The following is a 21,836-nucleotide window of genomic DNA, read 5'->3' as shown; positions in this document are numbered from 1 at the left end:
AACATTTACTTCCTACCAAGCACTCCCACGTATTGTTTCAATTATTTCTTGTAGGCATCCTTATACTTCTTATGTAAATGGCCCTACGTTGCAGAGGTAATAGAAGACAAAGACGGGAATTGAACCACACTTGTCTGAAGTCCTGACTCATTATGTTTTTATTTTCTCAGCTTGCACCCAATTTCCTTGGGAGTTACATTCTTACTCTCATCTACCTTACTTGTCCCCCTCCCTCCAAGGACTCACCAGGCCAGACCTATGTGTCTGAGGTTGGGTTCAAATAGCGTCAGCCTAAGGGGAGGAGAGAGCTAAACGATAGGCTCCTGGAGCCAGGCAGCAGAAACAAGAAAGGGTGACTGTGCTCCTCCTCTGGGTCCCTTCTCAGCCTAGCCCATGGCGGTGATCAGCAAAGGAGAGCATGTGTGGGTGGAGTCAGGGTCAGGCTGAGCTCTGTGTGACAGTTGCTGCAGACGACAATGGGTGGGGCCACGAACAAACCCAGGATGAGGGTTCAGAACACCTACATCTATTTCTAACTACTTTACATATTTGCTTCTATTTTAAATGGCATTTAAAATGAAAACTTTTCCCCTTTGTTCTTGGTATTTAGAAATACAGTTATTTTGGCATTTTGATTTGCATCTCCAGCAACCTTGCTAAATTTTCTTGTTTTAATAATTAAAAAAATTAAATTATGTTTGCAAATACATTTTAATAATTTATGTGTAAAATCTTTGGGGGTTTTACATAGCCAACTATATTAACTCTGAATAGTGATAGTGTGATTTCTTCCTTTCTCACTGTAGTATGGTTTATTCTTTTTCTTGCCATAGTGCTCTGGCTAGGACACCCAACACAATGTTGAGCATGAAGTTTATTGCAGAATTTTTTGTAGATACCTGTGTCAGTTAAAGAAGTCCACTTCTATTCGTAGTTTGTCTCTATGGTTTTATTATAAATGGATGTTCAATTTTATTTATTTTTCTGCTTTGTTTGGGTGATCATATACTTTTTCTCTTGGATGTCTGAACGCCATACATTGCGTTAAGACATACATACATTTCTATACATACATTTTCTTTCTATACATACATTTTCTTTCGTTTCCCATCTTTTGGAAGATTAATATTAACCTCATTTTTCGGATGAGAACATTGAGGTGCAGAGAGGTTAAGTCATTTTCCCAAGGGCACACGTGGTAGGTGTAGATTTTGAGTCCAGCCCTGATTCACCCCAAACCTCATGCTCTTTAAACTCACCGCAGGAAGTACATGCCTTTCATTGCTGGGCAAGGAATGTCACCTCAGATGTTAGAGGAGATGCTTCTGTAGGATGGGTGGTGGGTTCAGGGGTCCTCGAAAGCTTCAATGTTATTGGACTGGCAGTGGCTGCCAGGTGGGTGGAAGGAGAAAAAAGGACTTGAAAATGTTAAAAAAAAAAAAAGAGAGGAAAGAGAAATGCCAAGCAGAAGAAGAAAACAAAGCCCTGTCTGCACTGCTCTCCAGGGCAACTGTCCAGGCCGCTGAAAGGTGTTAGCGTGTTGAGCGGCTCCAGGTGTCAAGTGCTCTGTGGCTGATATAACTGGCTCTGTGTTCCCTACTGGGCTTCCTCCCTGTGTGGAGCCAGCAACTAAACGGGTGCCTTCTCCCTCAACAGAGCAAACAGTCTTTGGTGCACTACATTCTGAAGCCACAGTAAAGAGGTAGCTTGGGGATGGGTGCTGACTAATCAAGGGACACCTGGCCCCAGGTGAGTTCCCCATCACAGGAGACCATCAAGCAGAGAGGCCTCACTGGGGAAAGGGTGGCCTGAAGAGCACTGAATGGGAGGTTGGACTAGTTCACCTCTCAGATCCTTCCAATGCTACGAGTTTTCTGATTCTAGTGAGAATTGGTAGCATTTTCACTGAAAACATGTAGAGATTAGAAGTAACGTGACTTAAACATTTGTCCAAAGTGGGAGGCAACATGTGTTAACCATAAGCCGACAGTGTGAGGGTGGTCCCTGCCCTTGCAGACTTTGCTCCCTTCCCGAGCCCTCTCTGGGGCTTCGAGCGGGGGACTTGGCAATGAGAGGTAGAATGTACTCCGTCACTCCAGGCCCTGGGAGAAAGTGACCACACAGGTCTGGGTGCCAGGCGGCTCTGATAACTGAGCTGAACAATGAACACAAAACACAAAGTTGATTCGCTGCTCAGTGCCAAGGTGGCCCCTTGCCAGGGTCCCAGTCAGCAGGCCTATGACAAACAACAGCCTGTGCCTCATCCGTTGGTGCCTCACTCCAGACGGGACAGGGAAATCTGGAGGGGATGAGCTGACCACACAGAATGTCACAACCAGAATCCATTTGCTTCCCTCTCCATTGGTGCCTGTTCTCTGTAACCTGATGATTTCACAGCTGCTTGAGAACCCCACAAATCTGAAATTTGCCAGTAAGCAAAATAAATATATAAATAAATAAAAAAATCCATCATCAGCTCCTGGCCTCCTGACCCAATCTTGAAATGTGTTGCAAATCCGCTGACACGGGGGTTGCTGTATTTAATAGCAAACTGCATCGGACTGCAGCTCACACCTGGGCTCGGCGGGGCTGGCCTCCACATTAACATGCTTCAGGACGTTCCTGGGGCCCCAGGTCCCACAACATACACCCAATAACAAATCCAGGAGGGGGTGAAGGAGTGTGCCTCCCATTCTAATTCCTTACTTTAGACTTGAAGTGCTAATAATGGCATCAGCCCTAATTAGATCTTGCAACCCCTCTCTCTTATCAAGGATCTCAGACATACCAGATGCCCATCTCATTAATCTTTATCTGTAGCTGATGAGCGTTCAGGTTTAATTTGGAAAGGCAGCCAGGAGGGGTGATCACTTATCCAAGACTGAGGGCAAGAGGGCTAGGTAGAAAAGTGGCTCTAAACCCTGGTTTTGTTTTAGAATCTCCTGGGAGAACTTAAAAAAAAAAGGGAGGGGGTTTTTACCCCAGACCAGTTGTTCTAAATATATTGAAAAGTTTTGGGGTGAGGGTAGGATGAACTAAGTAAAGGGAGTCAAATGGATGGTAACAGAAGGAGACCAGACTTTGGGTAGTGAGCACACGATGCGATGTACAGATGATATATACGTAACAGCATTGTACACCTGAAACTTACATAATGTTATTACTGTCACCCCAATAATTTTCATAAAAAAGTTTTCCAATAACTGAATTGAATATAAGTTTTAAAGTTTCAATGAAGCCCAAATCCCTGGGATTAGGGCCTAATCATCCATATCTTTTAAAAACTCTCCCAAGATAATTCTGTTGTGTAACTCAACTGCAACCAGGGTCGAGAGCCACTAATAATAGACTAAAGCACCAGCCTTTCCTGCACTTACCAGTAAGAATCACAATAAAATGGAGGTAATATCCTATTACCCTAACTTAGGTACCCTGGGTGACTGGTCATCTAAGGTTTTCCTCTCTGGCCACTGAGGGGAAGAGAGACCTATATTTACTGATTGCTTACTCCATGCCTGGCACTCTGTACATATTAGCTCATGTTGGTCTTCATTGCAACCCTGTTAGGTGGGCAAAATTAATCCACTTTATATATGGAAAAAATGTAGGTAGGGAGGTTAACTGGCTAAAGTCATAAGGGCTGAAAGGTGTGAAATTTGAACGTAGGTCAGAGTCCGCTGAAACAAAACTGTAAATGTGTACTGTTGTCCATTTCATGTGAATGCGAACTGTCTCTGAGTTTTTTTTTTTTTCTGATAGAAATGGGAAAGAACATATTTATCAAATCAAGTGCCACACAACATGAACCTAAGACACCGTTCATCTGCGCTAGGAAAGAAATCACATATGACAGGATGGCTGCACTTAGGGTCTCTACCTGCTGAGTTTGTGGTAGACTACGGTTACTCTCTAGAACCTGTCTGGTTTTTGCAGGGGTCAGGCTGCTAAATTAAACAGAGATATAATTGGAGCCACAGCTTCTGCCTTTTTGAGACCAGTGTTTCCCACTGTATAAATAATGTGAGCCACATATGTAATTTAAAATGTTTAATAGCCACATTAAAAAAGTGTAAGGCAGTGAAATTGATTTTAGCAATGTATTTTATTTAACTCAATCTATTAACAATATTTTAATATGTAATAAACATAAAACACTATTAATGAAATATTTTATAGCCTTTTTTGGGGTACTAAGTGTAATTTATGCTTATAATATATTCCAATTCAGATATTAAAGTTTCATCAGAAATACTTGATGTCTATTTAAGTTTCATAAAATTTATAATTGGAAAAGGGCACTTGCATACTCAAGTTGTTCCAAACATATATAAAAGTCTTCTAATAACTGACTTGAGTATGTTTTAAAATTTCATTAATTAAAATAAAATAAAATAAAGATTCAATCCCTCCATTGCACTAGCATTCAAGTCCTCAATAACCACATGTGGTTAGGGCGACCAGTTGGACAGGGCAGTTTTAGATTTTTGAGAGAGGCCCTATAGTTTGGCACATCCTCTTAAGTATGAATTTTGTCTTTTATTATGTTGTCTGGGAGATGGCAGGTGGAAGTTTTCACACTGTTATAGCTCTTAGCCTGCAGTCCAAAGATGCAATGTAGGGGTTGTGCTAACCACTAAGTATGTCAGTTCTGATTTCCATTTGGTGGCTGAGGAAATGGCCACCAGATAGGTCTGCAGACTCATGGACCCACTAGGAGTTAGACTTTGGCCAAGATTCCATTCATTAACTAGCTCCCACAGACCCCGACTATAACAATGGTAACTCGGACCTTGTGTTCAACAGTCCTTAAAAGGTTTGGGTCTCTTCCTTTCCCCAATTCAGTTACCTGAACAAATGGTCCAAAATCCTTTTGGAGAAGAACAAGGGGAATCAGAAGTGTGAATACTTGTGGTATTGCAGGGTCCTTTTACCCGGCGATCTGGTTTCATCTTCAGTCAATGGGTTCTGGGTCATAACAGTGGTCAAGTGATTATGAAATTGGAATAGCTATCACTAGTCTCCTGATCATCCATGTGTGATTTCCTTAGTTGGTACAAATTGAATAGTACCTCTTGGGCTGCCCATCTATTTTGCCTCTAAGTACCTCATGTTTTATGAACCAACCGCACAAAATCTATGCAGGTCAACTCTCTCTCTCCACCCCGCTCCAATCTTGCCACTCATTATGGTAATTGAATCCACCTAGCTCCTAACGGTTACGCATTGCCAACTTGCCTCTATATTTTGGAGTCCCGTCATTCCCTTACTGTCAGTGAGCCTAGTTCTGTAATGGCCTTTCCTGCTGTCAGCCTTGGTCTAGAGAGGAGAGCCATCATGGAATTTCTTTGTGATGCTGGTGCTCCTCTCCCCAGCACATTCTTTTGAGTCTTCCTTTTCTTAGTCTAGCCACTATAACATCTCCACTTTTCTTTTTATCTTTTATTTTTTTTAATTAAAGTTTATTGGGGTGACAACTGTTAGTATAGTTACATAGATTTCAGGTGTACAATTCTGTAATACATCATCTATATATCACACTGTGTGTTCACCATGCAGAGTCAGTTCTCCTTCCATCACCATATGTTTGATCCCATTTACCCTCCCCTACCACCCTCTACCCCCTTACCCTCTGGTAACCACTAAACTATTGTCCATGTCTACAAGTTTTTGTTTCTTTGTTTGTTTGTCTTGTTCCTTCATTGCTTTCCGTTTTATATCCCACATATTAGTGAAACAGACTTTTCATCTCTTCTTCCCCCATCAGTCATGGCAATTCTGGCATCTCAACCTCACTTAACACGAGCATTACTTTTTCCATTCTTCTAGCAGCCATCTTGTTGTGAGCTTACACCATCTCCTAGGGTTCTTGCCAAGGTGTTAAATCTTTTATCCTGAGAGAGGGCTCTCAAACTGACAAACTCTTATTTATCCAACCTTATCTTCCAACCACCTTGATTAAGCACTTCCAGAGTACAATCCCGTGTGTACTCTCCCAGCTCCTGTTGGCACATGATGACTAAGACTTAGAGCCGTTTAAGGGTATAGTTCTCTCTTTCCCTTATCAGGCACGGCATGCCCCCAGCTGGGCTGGGTTGTGACCTAACTAAACCTAGTTACAGGATTAGTGACTGGGAAGGGAAGTGGGGGCAGAGCTTGAGAGAAGGCACTTGTGTCCTTGCAGGCAAGAAGGCACCCCCTGCAGGGGAGAAGGCACTCATCATCTCCAGGCAATGACAGAGGCTATTTCTTAAGAGGGTGGGTGGGCCACTCCTGCAGGTTCAGAAAGTTCAGAGGAATCTATGGATTCAAAATTTGGAGGGGGGAATTAACCCAGCAATTCCCATCCCTTGTGACAGGGTCCCATTTTATGAGACAAGAGCCTCTTTGTATGCTACCAAGGAAGTCTTCGGGCTTTCACACCTAGCTTTCAGTTGGGATTAATCCTTTCAGCTTTTTCATATATATATATATATATATATATATATATATATATATATATATATATATTTGTTGTTGTTGTTTTTTCAGGGTATCAATGAAGCTTAATAATAGCCAACACTGGTCTCATAATTACTATTGCCACCATATTTCTCAAATACCTGATACATTGCAATAGTTGACGCATCCCCTTCCACTGGTATTTATCCCAGTACACTACCTGTGGTTGTTTTGACAACTGGATTGGACTGCTATATTGTGCCAGGGGTGTGCAGTGCTCCAGCTTCCACCAGTGAGTGATGGGTGTCTTTGCTAGCAAGATGGGAAGGGATGTAGCTCCCAAATCCCTATCTTTTCCCCGGCTTTCTCTTACCACTTGGGCTACTAATTGTTGCAGGTTGGAGTCCCTGGGAATCAGACTCTGAGATGGAGTTTAGCATGTAGGAGGTTTATAAGGAGGGCCCTTGAGAAAGGAGGGAAAGGAAGCAGATGTGTACAGAGGGAGAAAGCAAGCTTTGATGCATGTCCAAGGACGTGCATTCTCAATGAACTCTTGGCAATCTCTGGAGCTAATACGGCTCTTCAGAATTATCTGGAACTAGTACAAGAGGTCTGGGCCTTTATACTTCTGCACGGTCCAGCCATTGGATGAGGACTTTCAGGAGGAACTAGTATTTGGAGGCTGTCTCCCAACAACACTTAGAAATCCTGGGGCTACAAGTGCTTCATTGAAAGAGGGTCTGGGTGGTGCAACCCCATGTCTACCATGAAGTCCAATCCAGAGATTCTTGTATTACTGAGGTATAAGTGACATGTAACATTATATTAGTTTCAGGTGTACAACATAATGATTTGATATTTGCATACATTGTGAAAAGATCACCAAAATAAGTCTAGTTAACATTCATCACCATACATAATGACAGATTTTTTTTTCTTGGGATGAGAACAGAGATTTTTAAACTTTTAAAAATGAAGAGCTATTGTATGCCTTCTCACACGCACTTCTATTGGAGTAAACGGCTTCTAGAATTAGAATTGATTGTGTGTTTCTCTGTTTCCTACTAAACTGTGAATTCTTTGAAGGGAGGGACTTTGTCTTATGTATTCTGTATCCCAGGCCCGAGTAAATGGACACAGGCCTAGAATTAGACACAACAGGTATTTAAGACTTGCTGTTGTTGAATGTTGAGTGAGGTTTATGATTGACCACTTTGGATGGGCAGATAGGTGACTGGGAATGAAGTTGTTGCTTATGAGAGTTCAAGTCTATTACTGGAATGTTCTTCCCCATAGCCAATCCTGGTAAGTTAATTCAGCAAATGTTAATGAACATTTGCTAAGTGTTAGGCATGTTTCTCAATGTTATGAGAGATACGTTGATGAAAAAGACATCATTCCTACCCTCAATAGTGTAACAATTTTGAGGACCAGGGCAAGGGGATTGGAGATGTGTCAGATCATACTTTCAGACTCATCAGTAGATCTTTTGATAGGGCATCTCTGGGCCGATCCTCATAATTCTAATTGAGTGAATTCAAGCTGGGGAGGTGTGACCGGCTAGGCCAAAGTCAATGGAGGAGTTATGTTTAGTTGAGAAATAAGAGAGGGTAGAACACCACTCATTTCACCCAACATAGGTGTCTTTATCACTTGGACAAGAAGAAGCTCTTCAGTTTGAGCTTGCATAGTAATACCTTTGGTGGTATTAAGTCGAGGTACACTGAGGTATAACGTGGGGTGGTGCATAATGGTTGACACCTGTACGGTCCAATATGGTGGCCACCAGCCACATGTAGCTATTTAAATATAAAATTAATATTAAATAAAATTACAAATTATTACCAATTCAGTTCCTCAGCTGCACTAGTCACATTTTAAGTACACAATAGTGACATGTGAATTATGCTAGTCTATTGGACAGAACAAATTTTAGGAACATTTCCATTTCTGCAGAAAGTTCACCTGGACTGCAATGGTTTAGAGTAGACTATAACTGACTCATAGGATGTTAGAGCAGGAAATGTCTTCCTTATTTGTTATTATTAGATAGGGACACTGGGACCTATAAAGCTACTAGGACTGGGATCATTTGATTCTCAGTGCAATGATTCTTTGTTTACAGATCTCTTTCATTTCATAGGCTTGTTGGATCCTCTTTAACAGCCCAAGTTACCTACTGTAACACAAATTATCCATCCATCCATCCATCCATCCATCCATCCATTTTTCTTCTTATCTTCCAACATACTCTGATCACGACATACTCAGTTTCTCCTACCTGTACTGGTTTCTGAAACTATACCAGTCAATAAAACACAACTCCTGCTAAGAAGATCACCTCACAATCTAACAAAGGAGATAGAAATATGATGATGATACAATGTGATTAGTGCCGTAGTTGAGTAGGAGCAAAGCACATAGAGCCCAGAGGAGGTGAAGTGAATCTTTTGGAGAAATGCTGCTTCTGCAGTCGCATTTTCCTGACGGATCCTGGGATGGTGGAGAGCTGTCTTCACTTGTGGCTGGAAAACAGCCAAAGTCACACACAGAGAAGAAAGAAGCCTTCCCTTGGTTTTCTCCAAGAAAACTTAAGGCAGGGAGCTGAGAAGGACTTAAAGAAACCACTTACCAGTGGAAAAAGAGTAGGCCATGTCCCCATCCCCTTCTCCTGAGGAGGGAATGCTTTGTTGGGCTAACAGTTACGTTGGACTAAGAGCTATGACAATATGCAATTAATAGTGAGTTTCTTTGTAACGGATAATAGTCAAAACATCTTGAAGCTTATTCAGAGACAATTTTGAAGGAAGCTTTGGCTGTCCACACACACATCGAACACTATCATTAAGCTCTTCTGGGATGACAGCAGCTATAGTTCATTATCCTGGGTGGTGGCTGTGGGGGGACTCTGTACATTTTCTTTGGGGATAAAATGTCTTTTAAAAGTTCATTTGCAACACAACACAGGCAAATAAATGGAAGGGGATGTGGTCTGGTGATTCATGAAGGAACCCAAACGAGGAGGGGCTGAGGGGCTGTGCTCAATTTCTGACAGTTGAGTGATTTATTTAAAAAGAAAGCCTCCCCGAGCCTGCCCCAGTTGGACACTTCCACTGGCCAGAGGCGTATCAGAGTTTCTCAGTAGAATCTTAAGTAAATACAATTAAGTCCTATCTTTACCTGTGGATAAAAATGCCCAAACACATCCTTTTAAAACTTCATTTATTTTTACGAATGAAAGCAGGCTGGTTTTGTCTTTTCATTTTGATCAACATCAGACACTATGGATACTGACCGGACATCTATTCTGTCCTTTCTTACAAGGGAACGCTTTTTTTATTTAAGGCCACCAGGTACCTAGTTAAGTCTCCCCCTTCCCAGCATACATTCCTTTATTGAGGGGATGGATGGCTAAGTGAGCTGTAAGAAAATCCTACTTGGTGGATTTTTATAACTGACACTGTTCTGTTTTCCTTTTAAGAAGGGGCTGGACTTAGCTAACATATACTTGTACTGTTTTGTTCTCCATTTTTCCCCCTTTTTCCTTCTTTATGCCTGAAATGCAGGTGAGATACCCAAGGTGTGGCAGCCAACTGGTAGCACTCTGCTCAGTGCAGGGGATATTGGGGGTAAACAAGAGGGTTTCTAGTGTCACAACAGCCTGATGGAGCTACAAATACGTAGATGGCTAATCACAATCCAGTATCCTGAGTCCTATAACAGTCAGAGGGACGGATATAAAATATAGGACTAGTATGAGCCATAAAAAACAACCCCAAATGTTGTGAAAACCCTCAAATTATAAGGTCAATGACTATGGCAGGAACACTCCTCACTCTTATCTAAATCTTGAGGGTGGGGAACCTAGAAGAACATGGCTGGCCAGTCCCTTGTAACTGGGAATAAGCACTGAGAGTGAGAAGGGTCCAAGTGTGGAATGGCTGAATTTGCTTCCCTGAATTCCTAACTGCGGTTCCTGCCTGTGTGCAACCAGTGCTGAGCCCAGCTTGGATGCGATTCTAGGGAGCACGTGAGCTTTAGTCCTCAGGAAATGTCTCTTTTGAAGATGATTGAACTGCCATACTGACTTAGGAAAATTAGTGGATTTGACAGCTCCAGTTGGTGGAAGAAACACTTGGACCAGCCTCAGGCACTGCTTGGGCACTTGGCCAGCTGAAATGAGCATGACTAATCGCGAAGCTCATTTGGTGGCATAAAAGGGACAGTTCTGTTAGGGTCAAGTGAGGAGGTTGGGGAATATTCCCAGGCGTGTATTTCCCAGAATCAAAGGCAAAATGGTTTTTTCTGTTGTTGTTGTTTTTTTTTTTTAAAGCAATGAAAGGATGGGCTGCATGATCATTTCTGCTGTTGTTGGTTTCTTTTCCCTCCCAATCTTTATAATCCCAGGGGTGTTGGTAAAAATATTTAACCATCAGTATGACAATTGCACTGACCAATCAGAAGAGATGTGGGTATAATGTGGATAAAGCTGTGCCTGCGTGCGTCCACTGAATGCCATCTCTGCATTGTCCTTTGGTTTCTTTCCAAAAAGCTCATGTTATATGTGCAACTCCCAGAGCACACTACTGTGTGGTGTACTTCCAGAACAAATTGCACATATCTGCCTATGAAGAATCGTAAACCAAGACAGAAACACCGATATGGACAGGGGCTCAGCTCGGTCCAAGGTGTGTTATTTAGTGAAACATTAATCCTGAAAAATGGTACATGGAACCAGAAAAACCTTTTTTATGATCTAATAGATTTGGGGAAATGCTTCATTTTCTGTTTTCCTCTTGGCAACTCACAAAGCACATTTATATACTAATAGCTTTGAGACGTCTTGCAAGAGTGACACCTATTCAATTTTGATTTACCAGCATTTCCCACCTTTTCTTTATTTTAAACCATGTAGTTTTCTGCTCTCCCCCCCACCCCCAAGGAACACCTGTCTTTGGATCAAACTTTGGCCTTTTCTATGGATACATAAATAAAATAAAAACAATAAGACAAGATACAAATCAACAGAAGTATGTAATTATCTGCAAGTCAAGAAAACGTCTATTTTTGTGTTGGAGCTGGGTTGCATAATTAAGGTACTTATGGATTCCTGCCACTTAGTCAGCCATTGAATCTTAAGGTACTGTTCAGCTAGGGCAGTGTTCTGGTTTTCAATTTCTGAGGAAAAAATGACACTAAAACGGAGTGACGTTAAACATTTATCATGCTCAGGATTTTGTGGGTCATGAATATAATAGAGCTCAGTAGGAACAACTCATCTGTGTCCATGATGACTGGATGGCTTAACAGGATGGAGATAGTTGGGACAGTTTATCTGGGACCATATATCAGAGGCTGTGATTTCAGCTGTCAGTAGAGTTTCTCAGTTTTTCTCCATGTCACATCTGCAGGCGCTGAATTGTCCAAGATGGCTTCTTCCTTCCATATCTGGTGCATACGTTGGAATGGATGGAGCAGTTTGAGCTGGTTGGTCATTTCTCTCTCTCTCCACATGGCATCTTTGCTCATCTAGCTGGGCTGCCTCACAAAATGGCAGTCTCAGAGTAGTCAGACTTACATGATTGTTAGCTTCTTCCATAGCAAGTGTTCTGTGAGTCATGGGGGCGTCTGCAAGGTTTCCGTGACCTAGCCTTAGAAATTCTAAAACATCACTGCCTTGGAATCCTGTTGGTCAAGCAGGTTATAACCAGCTCAGGTTCCAGAGGATGGGAAATAGACTCCACCTTTCTGATGGGAGGAGAAGCAAAAAATTTGTGGTCATCTTTAATCCACCACAGGCGTCGTACTGGTCAACTCTCTTAGGCATCAGATGCTTAGCTGAAACATCAGTGGGGTCCACCTGGCCTCAGATTTATATTAAGCAATGACTGGCAAAGTTCTTTTAGTTCAGGATGCCATCAGAGGACATAAAAGATTAATTGAGATGACCAATCCATCTCGATACAGAATACAAAACAATAATTTGAATGCCTATAAACACAACAAACAAAATTACTGTTGGGTGTGGCTTTGGTCTTAATGCCCATTATCCTGTAAGAAGGATGAACTGTTAAAACCTTTCTCCAGACTGCAGGACGGTCCTAGGAAATGCCTGTCATCTGGTCTGCTCTAGTTCTCCCCTTTCAATATCCTGTTCCCTTGTTCTTCACTTTTCTGTAATCCTTGTTAGTTTGGGCTAGTTTCGTCACATTTAAGGGTTTATATAAACTACTGAGAATGCTCAGTTTTTACCTAGTATTGCTCTAAGGTAATATATATATATACACATTTATTCGATTTTGAGGGAAAAAATATGAAGTTCATAAAGAATGTATAACCAACATCCATATTCTCACTTCCCCGAATTTACCAAGATCAACATGTGTATCTATTTTCTGAAATAATTTTTTAAATAAAATAAATAAAACATTACAGAGAAAGTTGAAGTATCCTTTGATCAAATTTTCCTCCCCCACAGGCAACTACTTTTCACGAATTTAGTGAGTAGGATGGTATTTTAAGTACAGTGTTTTTATCAACTATTTTACAGCTCCATCTTTCCTTGTTTCTAATTTACTCCTGTGTGATCTGCAGCTGAAATTTAAGGAGGCTGACCCTTTCAAAATTCTCTGCTGCTCTATTATTTGTGATTGGCTTCTCTCTGTGTATCGTGTGCTAGTGAGGGAGTTATTATCCAGGCTGTGGTGGAAGAAAATGACTTTCTGGAAGAAGCACCCTGTAAATATTCCCTCCCCCACCCCACACCTGTCTGAGCAGAAATAATATTGTATCTCATTCTATATTGTCCGGCACCCTTATCCTGAATGCTATCATACAGGACTTAGTAGTTAACTGTTTTGAGGCTACCATACCTGTAAATTTTGGGCTATAGGTATGGAAACCACAGGGCTTGGTTAGACAGAATGTGTAAACACTCTGGCCTGGCCAGCTCTTCCAGTAGCAATGTCATCTTATTTCTTACAGAGGGCATGCAGTTCAACACCCTTAGTGTTACAGACTAAATATGTGTGTCCTCCCCAAATTCATATGTTGAAACCTAACCCCCAGTGTGATGGTATTTGGAGGTGGGGCCTTTGGGAGGGGATTCGGTCATGAGATGGAGTCCTTGTGAATGGGATTAGTGCTCTTACGAAAGAGACCCCAGAGAGCTCTGTCACCCCTCTGCTGTGTGAGGACACCGGGAAGACAGCTGTCTATGAACCAGGAAGTGGGGCTTCACTGGACACTGAATCTGCCGGTGTCTTCATCTTGGACTTCGCAGCCGCCAGAACTGTGGGAAATGAATTTCTATTGTTTAAAAGTCACCTGGTTTATGCTATTCTGTTATAGCAACTCAACAGATGAAGACACTTTCCTGGTGATTCTCTACCAGACTTCTCTTTTAAAAAACATAATACTGGTAAGAGTACAATCTTCCCTGTTTTCAACTATATAGATAATATAACCCACCTACACAAATCATTTAACAATAATATAATGACCTGGTTATAATATAAAAGAAAAACAATCTTACAATAAAATCATATTTTCCAACATGTAAAGGCTTGGATTTAATAACTGACATAGTCAGATGACGACACCTACATATCATTCATCATGAATGCAACGTCCACAAATGGAGACTGATCTAGGCAGGGTTATCAGCAGGGGGACTTTCTAAAATAATAAGCAACTTTTGGTAGAATTTCATACAAAACAAAGTTCAGATTCCTGTAAAAGCTAAACAGAATTACCATATGACCCACCAGTCCCACTTCTACGTATGTACCTAGAAGAATTAAAAACAGGTTCTCAAATACTTGTACACGAATGCTCATAGCAGCACTATTTATAATAGGCAAAGAGTGGACAGAAACCAAATGTTCATCAGTGGATGAATGGCTAACCAAAATGTGGAATATCCACACAATGGAATATTGTTCAGCCATAAAAAGGAATGAAAGCCTGAGGCCACTACAACTTGGATGAACCTTGAAAACATTATCCGAAGCGAAGGAAACCAGACACAAAAGGTTACATATTGAATGATTGCACTTACATGAGACAAACATCCAGAACAGGTAAATTCATACAGAAAGCAGACTGGCGGTTGCCAAGGCCCGGAGGTAGGTGTGTGGGTGGGGGTAGGAAGGGACTGCTTGATGGGAATAGAGTTCTCTTTGGGTGTGATGAAATGTTTCAGAGCTAGATAGGAGTGGTGGTTACACAACAGTGTGAACGTACTTCTATGCCTTTAGTACATGGAATTGTACACTTTATGGTGATTAGTTAACGTTAGGTGAATTTGACTTCAATACAAAACAAGAGTACAATCTTCCCTAGGTTCACACATTAAGTGCTTTTTCAGAATTCAGTGACTATTAAAACCAGGCAAAAAAATGCTTGGTGTTTATATGTAAATCCAAGTTAGGGTCTAGGCTCAGATAAATTATAAATAGGTTTTTCTCCTAAACAATTATCTGGTGGGGCATTAAAAAGTTGGGTTAGGGGGCGCTGGCCAGTTAGCTCAGTTGGTTAGAGCGCAACGCTACTAACACCAGGGTTCGATCCCTGCATGGGCCACTGTGAGCTGCACCCTCCACAATTAGATGGAAACAACTACTTGACTTGGAGCTGATGGGTCCTGGAAAAACACACTTAAAATAAATAAACATTTGAAGAAAAAAAAAGTTGGGTGGGATTTTGTTGGGCAGGATAGTCCTTTCCTTAAAGATGTCTAGAGTCTCTATTCCTGAAACAACCCCGTGCATTTCCTCCTTGTGCGGGGTAAAGCTGAGGCCCATGGCCCAGTGGTGTGTGTCAGTGCCCTCTGCCCTTGTCCTTCCAGCTACTGCGACGGTCCGTGCCCCCCACCGCCCCCGCCAGGTGCTTGTGCCCAGAGCTTATGTACTGCCTCACTGTTCCAGGACAGGTTTAAAAAGAATCACTGTGAAACCTGTTGGATAACATTAAAAACAATCAACCCTCTCTTCATTTTCAAAGAGAAAGCCTGGTACTTTATTTCCAGGCTGACTATCCTAAAGCCGTTAGCAGACCTTGGCTTTGAGACCTTGTTACATTTTGTTTTTGTTTTCCAGGGGTTTAGTGCCAAAACCAAGGTGCTCAAATATGCTGTTTCTTTGGCTCCGTCTTTCTTTGGCTTTGGGGAAAGATGCTGCTGCTCATGCTGTTTGGTCTGATCTGGCTGTTTAGTCTTTTAGAAACCACTTTCTCTTTGCTTTTCTAGCTTCACTCCCCTGAATGTCCCTTTTTGGCCAGCCTTTCTCTGGGGGCAGCTGCAAGACAATCTACGGACATTACCTCTGGTAATGTCACCTTGTTTAACCCACAGAGCCTTGGGGAAGAGCTGACAAAATGGAGGTGTTGGGAGAGAGAACTGTCTGAAAGATGGAGGGTGTGACGTGGTCAGGTGAGGGCACATCCCTGTGAATACAACCCTCTTTGGTTCCTTTCAGGCCAGCATTGTCTCTAGTTATATGTCTGAGGGGCCCTGGGAAGGGCTGTACTGGGAAGGGCTGGGCACAGGAGCTCCTCCTGAGGACAGAAGCAGCGTGTTGTTCCCTTAGGACCAGGCCAAGGGGACCCTGGACTGTGGAGAGGATCCAGGGCAGGAGAGGAGGGGAGGGACCCCAACACAGGCTACAGCCTATGTGGGGAGCGTGAGGGAGGAAACTGGAGACGGCCATATCCAGGCATCTGGGAGTGATTTCCTCTGTCTGTCAAAAGCAATGCATGTCTCAGATGTTTTTACTCTGCACCCAGCTTTCTGCCTCTTGCCATCATTTTCTTCAGATGTTTACCAGGAGCTCTAGGGCAGCCACGTGGCAGCAGCCTCATTTGTTTTTATTTAGTTCCTATGAATTTGAGCTGTTTTGTACATAAAAAGAACCAAATGAACATTAACCACTAACCACTCACAACCCTCTGTGTGTGCATTGGAGCTTTGTCTGTGCACACGCTCGCTCTTTTGGAACAGACCGTGTGGGATTTTGCTTCATTCATTTTGCATCATTTCACATACATCTGGCTCATGCACTTGCATTTTGGTGCCCAGGTAGGACTCTTTCATGAGAAAACATCGTAGACAACCTAGCCATCCTTCTATTGCACGAGGTCTGGGAGAGCCCAAATTTCCTTTCATGAAAATAACATGTTTCTAATCTTTCCCATCATACTTTTTACGTATATTCCTCCCAAAAGGAATTGCCAAGTTAAAGAGTATAAACTCTGTTGTTGCTCCCAGATTATTCCAGAATGATGGGCCCAATACTCACTGTCCTTGGGGAATCGGGCACTTCTCTTATTGCCATTATTCACTCATTCATCCAATACAGGTGTTTGCTAGGTATCCACTCTGTGCAAGCAATGTGTCAGAAACTGGGGAAATTGTGGCAAACAGGACATGGGCCCTGGTCCTTAGCTTCGTGGCACTTCCAGTTCCTGAGGTGGTTTCTTAAGATATGGTCCTGGATCACCACACTGGAATCATCTGGGCTGGGTATTTATTAAAAATGCAGATTCCTGGGACTCGCCCCAAACTACTGAATCAAAATCTGTAGATCCACGGCCCAGGAATCTGTATTTCCAATAAATTCCCTGATGCCTGTTATAATGCGAGCACCGTTGATCTGATGGAATGGGTACAAGTTCCTTCTTCTCAGAAGGAAACATGAAGGACCCAGGATGGGATGTGGGAGACTGGCTTGCTGGATCCACTGGAGCAGGAAGATGACAGAACTGTGTAAGTCTCACAGCCAGAATGTCATCTCCTGCAGGACATAGACAAAGCCACTGAGCCCAAGGCAGGCTATGACTAATGAGCGAACCGAGTAGATCATTTTTGTGCTGCAGCTGAGCAGGTCCCTCCCACGAGTGGAGCAGCCTGGGCCACAGGGCAGGATTAGAGCATTTTCTGGTGTCGAGATCACTGTTTCAAATTAGTTGAGCAAAGCCAAGGCTCACTGGGGTGGGGGAACATGTGGCTCCGCTCAGGGAGGGAGCTGTGTGGGGCGTGTGTGCCCCCCCATTCTCAGTGTGCAGTCTGACCAGGCGCGCAGAGCAATGAGCCTGCCTGTCCAGCCGGACTGTCATGCTGGTCGGGATGGAGAGAGAGGCAGCACCAGCTGAGAAAGATCGGGCCACTCTGCCAAGTTAGGGAAATGTCCGGGTTTCACTGTGTGATCTGGGGAAGAGGGCTTGAACCAGCTGCGTGGGAGTGGCTTGGGCACACCACCAAGCAACACAGCGGGGCTCGTTGCAAGTGATGGCTCTTGGAGATACAAACTTACAAGTGTCAAACACATGGCCGTAGGAATTCCCCCAGGTGTGTGACAGCCAGTGGCCAAATCTGAGGTGTGCTTAGTTTTCTACAGGTGGGGAGGACCCCTTAATGATATATGCCAACCCGGAGACTTGGTATGTTTGATAGTGCAAACTTTGGGTTTCTTTTCCATGGCTTCTGAATTGACCAGATGTGCACTCCAAGATCCTTTAGGCATTTTGTTTTTGGTGCTGCCATTGTGGGATGGCCCCGGGCCAACTGGCAGACTCATCTTTTATTTATTTTCCTATTTGGAACGGTGTCCTTGAGGTGGTGCAGGCTGGTACCCCCAAACCAAAAGCAGGCAGGGACTTTGTTGCGTTGCTCTCGATAGATACCAATGTCCCCTTTGTATGGCTCACAGCAAGCCGGGTTTCTGACTTTTCTCAGAGCAGCAGTCCGCCCAGCGTTTGTTTTCATTAAGGCCTGAGTCACTGCACGTGGTATAGTTTGAGTTCCAGTTTGGAAATGGTCCATGTGTGGCTCTATTTCTTAATTCAGGAAAATGCACATCAGTCATTTTTATGGCCTGACCCCACGGTGCTGATCATGTAAGGGCAAAATAGTCCCCCCAGCAGCGGTCACAGTCTTTGGATACAAAGTGACTTCTGGGTGAGCACAGAGGTGGAGGTATCAGGTGGCCAGGAGTGCACGCCCCAGGGCCTTCCTACTGAACACTGTGATCGGGTTGTTCTCTTGCTTCCCACCTACTTGGGGTGGTGGTGGGATTCGCGTAGCTCTAGAAAGACAATGCGAGCCTACCAGGAAGTGTCTGTGACCTCATTTATACGAACTCAAGTTGCTCACCATCTGTGCTGGGAAATAGAGGATGTGTGTGTGTGTGCGTATGCATGTATATGTTTCCTCAAAGAGCAGAACTGTAACGTTTGGTTGAAAAGTAGAGTATGAAAACAAACAGTTGGGGAAGGACACGTATTGATTAGCAGCAATACTGTACTTGGGGTCTGCTTGAAAGGAATCATTCATTCTAACTAATCAGAAAGGACAGAGGAGAGCTGAGCAAGCACTCCCCCCCTTGAATCTCTCACTGCCGCCTTTCACAGGAACACAGTTTCTCACACAGAAAAATCTGTTTTCAGTTGGACTGAAAAAACGGCCCCTTGAGTCATAAATTTCTCTATATTTGCAAGGCTTTTCACAGTTGACAAAGGATTTTTGCAAAGTTTTTTCATTTGATCCTACCCACAAGGGTGGAGTGACTAACCCAAGACCGCAGAGCTAGAAAAAGGCAGAGTGGAGCTGGATTTTGCTTGGAAGCATCCCACTCAGTTCAGCGGCAGCTGAATCTCTAAGACCAAGGCTGCTATGGTTGCGGAGGGGCCACTGAACGTGAGGTAGGAGAGGTCCGTAGTTTACGTCTTGCTCTGCTGTTGGATTTAGGGGAACTCTCAGCCTCACTTTCCCTCTGGGGCTGAGGATGGTGTGGGGGCAGAGCCCCAGAGAGTAGTTTACAGGCTTTCGGCCTCACGTGGAAAGGTGCTGGCTCGGCTGTGGCTGATTGGCTGTCGGCTGTGGCCGGTTAGCCGATTGGCCGCCGGTATAACTGCTGCGGCTACGGAGGAGAGCCGAGGATTGCTGAAGAGCCGAGCAGAGCCGAAGAGAGCAGAAGAGCGTCAAGGAGAGTGGAGGAGAGTCGTCAGTAGGTCGGTTGGCGGAAAGGCGGACGGCAGGTCGCACGTCTGGTGAACGGTGAACCCAGCCTCCAGTGAGACCATAGTGGTATGACTCCCCTACCTATGGCTCCGTGGGTGTTCCTTTTCGGCCTCACCATATCCTGCGTTCTTGTGTGGGGAGCGGGAGCAGAGACCCCGCAGGCCTCCCCGCACGACAAATGGCGCAGCGAGCAGGGTCTCCCGCACGACAGAAGGTGACGTGGATTCAGTGTCAGTGAGAAAAACGGATCAAGTGAGCTCTTATCCTATGGACAGAGGGCTTGTGCAGACATTGAAACAACAAAAAAATGCACCCCTGGAATAGTTTCAGGTACAACTATTCATCGGACTCGTATTCTCAGGAGCAATTCTGTTTCACCTCCCTCAAAGGTGGGTCATGTCCCACAACACCTGTTGCCTCTCACAAAGAAGGATGAGCCCAGGTGAACAGCCTAAACCAAGTCAGCAGCTTTGCCTCAGCAGGGATGTTTTATGGTTTCTCGGAGATGACGGTCATCCCTGGGACGCAAGGGTTATCCTCAGAATCATGGACGTTAATAATATTAATATTAATATGAAGCAAGGGCTTTTATAAAATAGATTTGGTGTTTCATTGTTTTAATGTACTTTGATATTAAATGAATAAGTAGTGTGAATGACGTCCAAATTATTGGAATAGGCAGTCAACATCTGTTCTTTTTAAGTCAACAGATTGAGCTTTTTTTTTTTAATTTTTAAAAATTTTTTATTGGGAAATATTGGGGAACAGTGTGTGTCTCCAGGGCCCATCAGCTCCAAGTAGTTGTCCTTCAATCTAGTTGTATAGGGCGCAGCTCAGCTCCAAGTCCAGGCGCCTTTTTCAATCTTTAGTTGCAGGGGACGCAGCCCTCCATCCCATGCGGGAATTGAATAGGCAATCTTGTTGTTGAGAGCTGGTGCTCTAATCAACTGAGCCATCCAGTGACCCGACTTGAGCTTTTTATTGTTATAATTATTAAAGTCTATAGACATAGGCTTTTTCTGTGCTTTAGTCAGGAACGTAATCTTAATTTGCCACTATCTGCCAACCCCTGAGCTACATTATTGGTTTCTATTTATATGTGTGTTCAATTCCTATCATCTCTGGACACAGGTGAAAAGCTAATATTGCTAAAAATATCACTTCGAGGGAACTTGCCATTTCTTTGTTTCCTTTGGAAATAATTAGGCTAAGTTCTACTAATCATAGCCCCCATATTTCCCCAAACTTCCATATATGGAACTGAGCTCATTTAATAAAGTAGACCAGAGATGCAGGCACCTTTTTTCTTCTTGCTAAATTTACTGTCGTGCTCCTCGGAGGCAACTAGCCATACAGGACGTAGAGTACTTGACAGTGCAGTGTGTGAGCTGAACTTCATGGCGTTGATTTCCCCACTGTTACCGCTGACAGTGAACTCCTCCGCAGGCGAGGGGAGCAACCCCCCTTCACACACAATCAGTACCAGCTGTAGTCCAATTAAACTCAACAGTGAACAGGTGTTCACTGTAATGACTTCCACACAAAAGCATGCTTCCATCTAATACTCTTTACATCCAATACACTAACAGCCCCAATGAAAGGGAGTAGCAGAGAAGGAGATGGAATTCAGTGGAGGAAAGAGAGCAACCCCCAAACTCCTGCACAATCAGCCTCAGACGCCCCAATGAGCCTCAACATTTCACAGGTGTCCACAGGAGGGTATTTTATGCACAACTTACGCAAGTCAATTGTCCCTCGAGAACTTCTTTGGAAAAATTTTCAAGTTTTTCAAATTCAGGCAGCTCTCTCATATGACCACCCCAGTACTGTTATGACCACTCTTTCGTGGCTTTCAGGAGTCTACCCTCCTAGGCACATGTGGCAGAAATATGAATGACACTCCTGTCAATCCTAAAAATGCTCTTGGCCCATTGCATTTCCCCCTGAAGTCTTACACATCTAGTCCTGTGCTCCATTTGAAATAGAAAAATCTAGAGAGCACTTCTTGAGGGAAGATGCCTGGAAATGGTATTATTCCAATCAGTTATTGTATTCCAATCAGTTATTGAATGTCCACAGTATGATTTGCTGGGGAAGAGGGGAATGACAATGACAAACTTTCATGCTATTGGGAATCAATGCCCCTTTGGGGTTGACTCACAGCTCAGGACCCAATTAGAGTCACTGTCAGTGGCTCATCCTGGGCTTGATGAAGGATGACTACTTCGGGGAATCCGGTGAATGAGTGGGTGGCACTCTTTCTCTAGATCCCTCATCCCACGGCTTGGTGACCACTAACACTGAATGTGCTGCTGGAGTTGGCACCTTCTTAGCTTTGCATTTACAGGATCTGTCACCTCTGAGGACAGCAGAGCAAAGGGGT

This window comes from Rhinolophus sinicus, linkage group LG01, assembly GCF_036562045.2.
Source record: "Rhinolophus sinicus isolate RSC01 linkage group LG01, ASM3656204v1, whole genome shotgun sequence".
Classification (NCBI taxonomy): Eukaryota; Metazoa; Chordata; class Mammalia; order Chiroptera; family Rhinolophidae; genus Rhinolophus; species Rhinolophus sinicus.
This window is presented reverse-complemented; position numbering follows the sequence as displayed.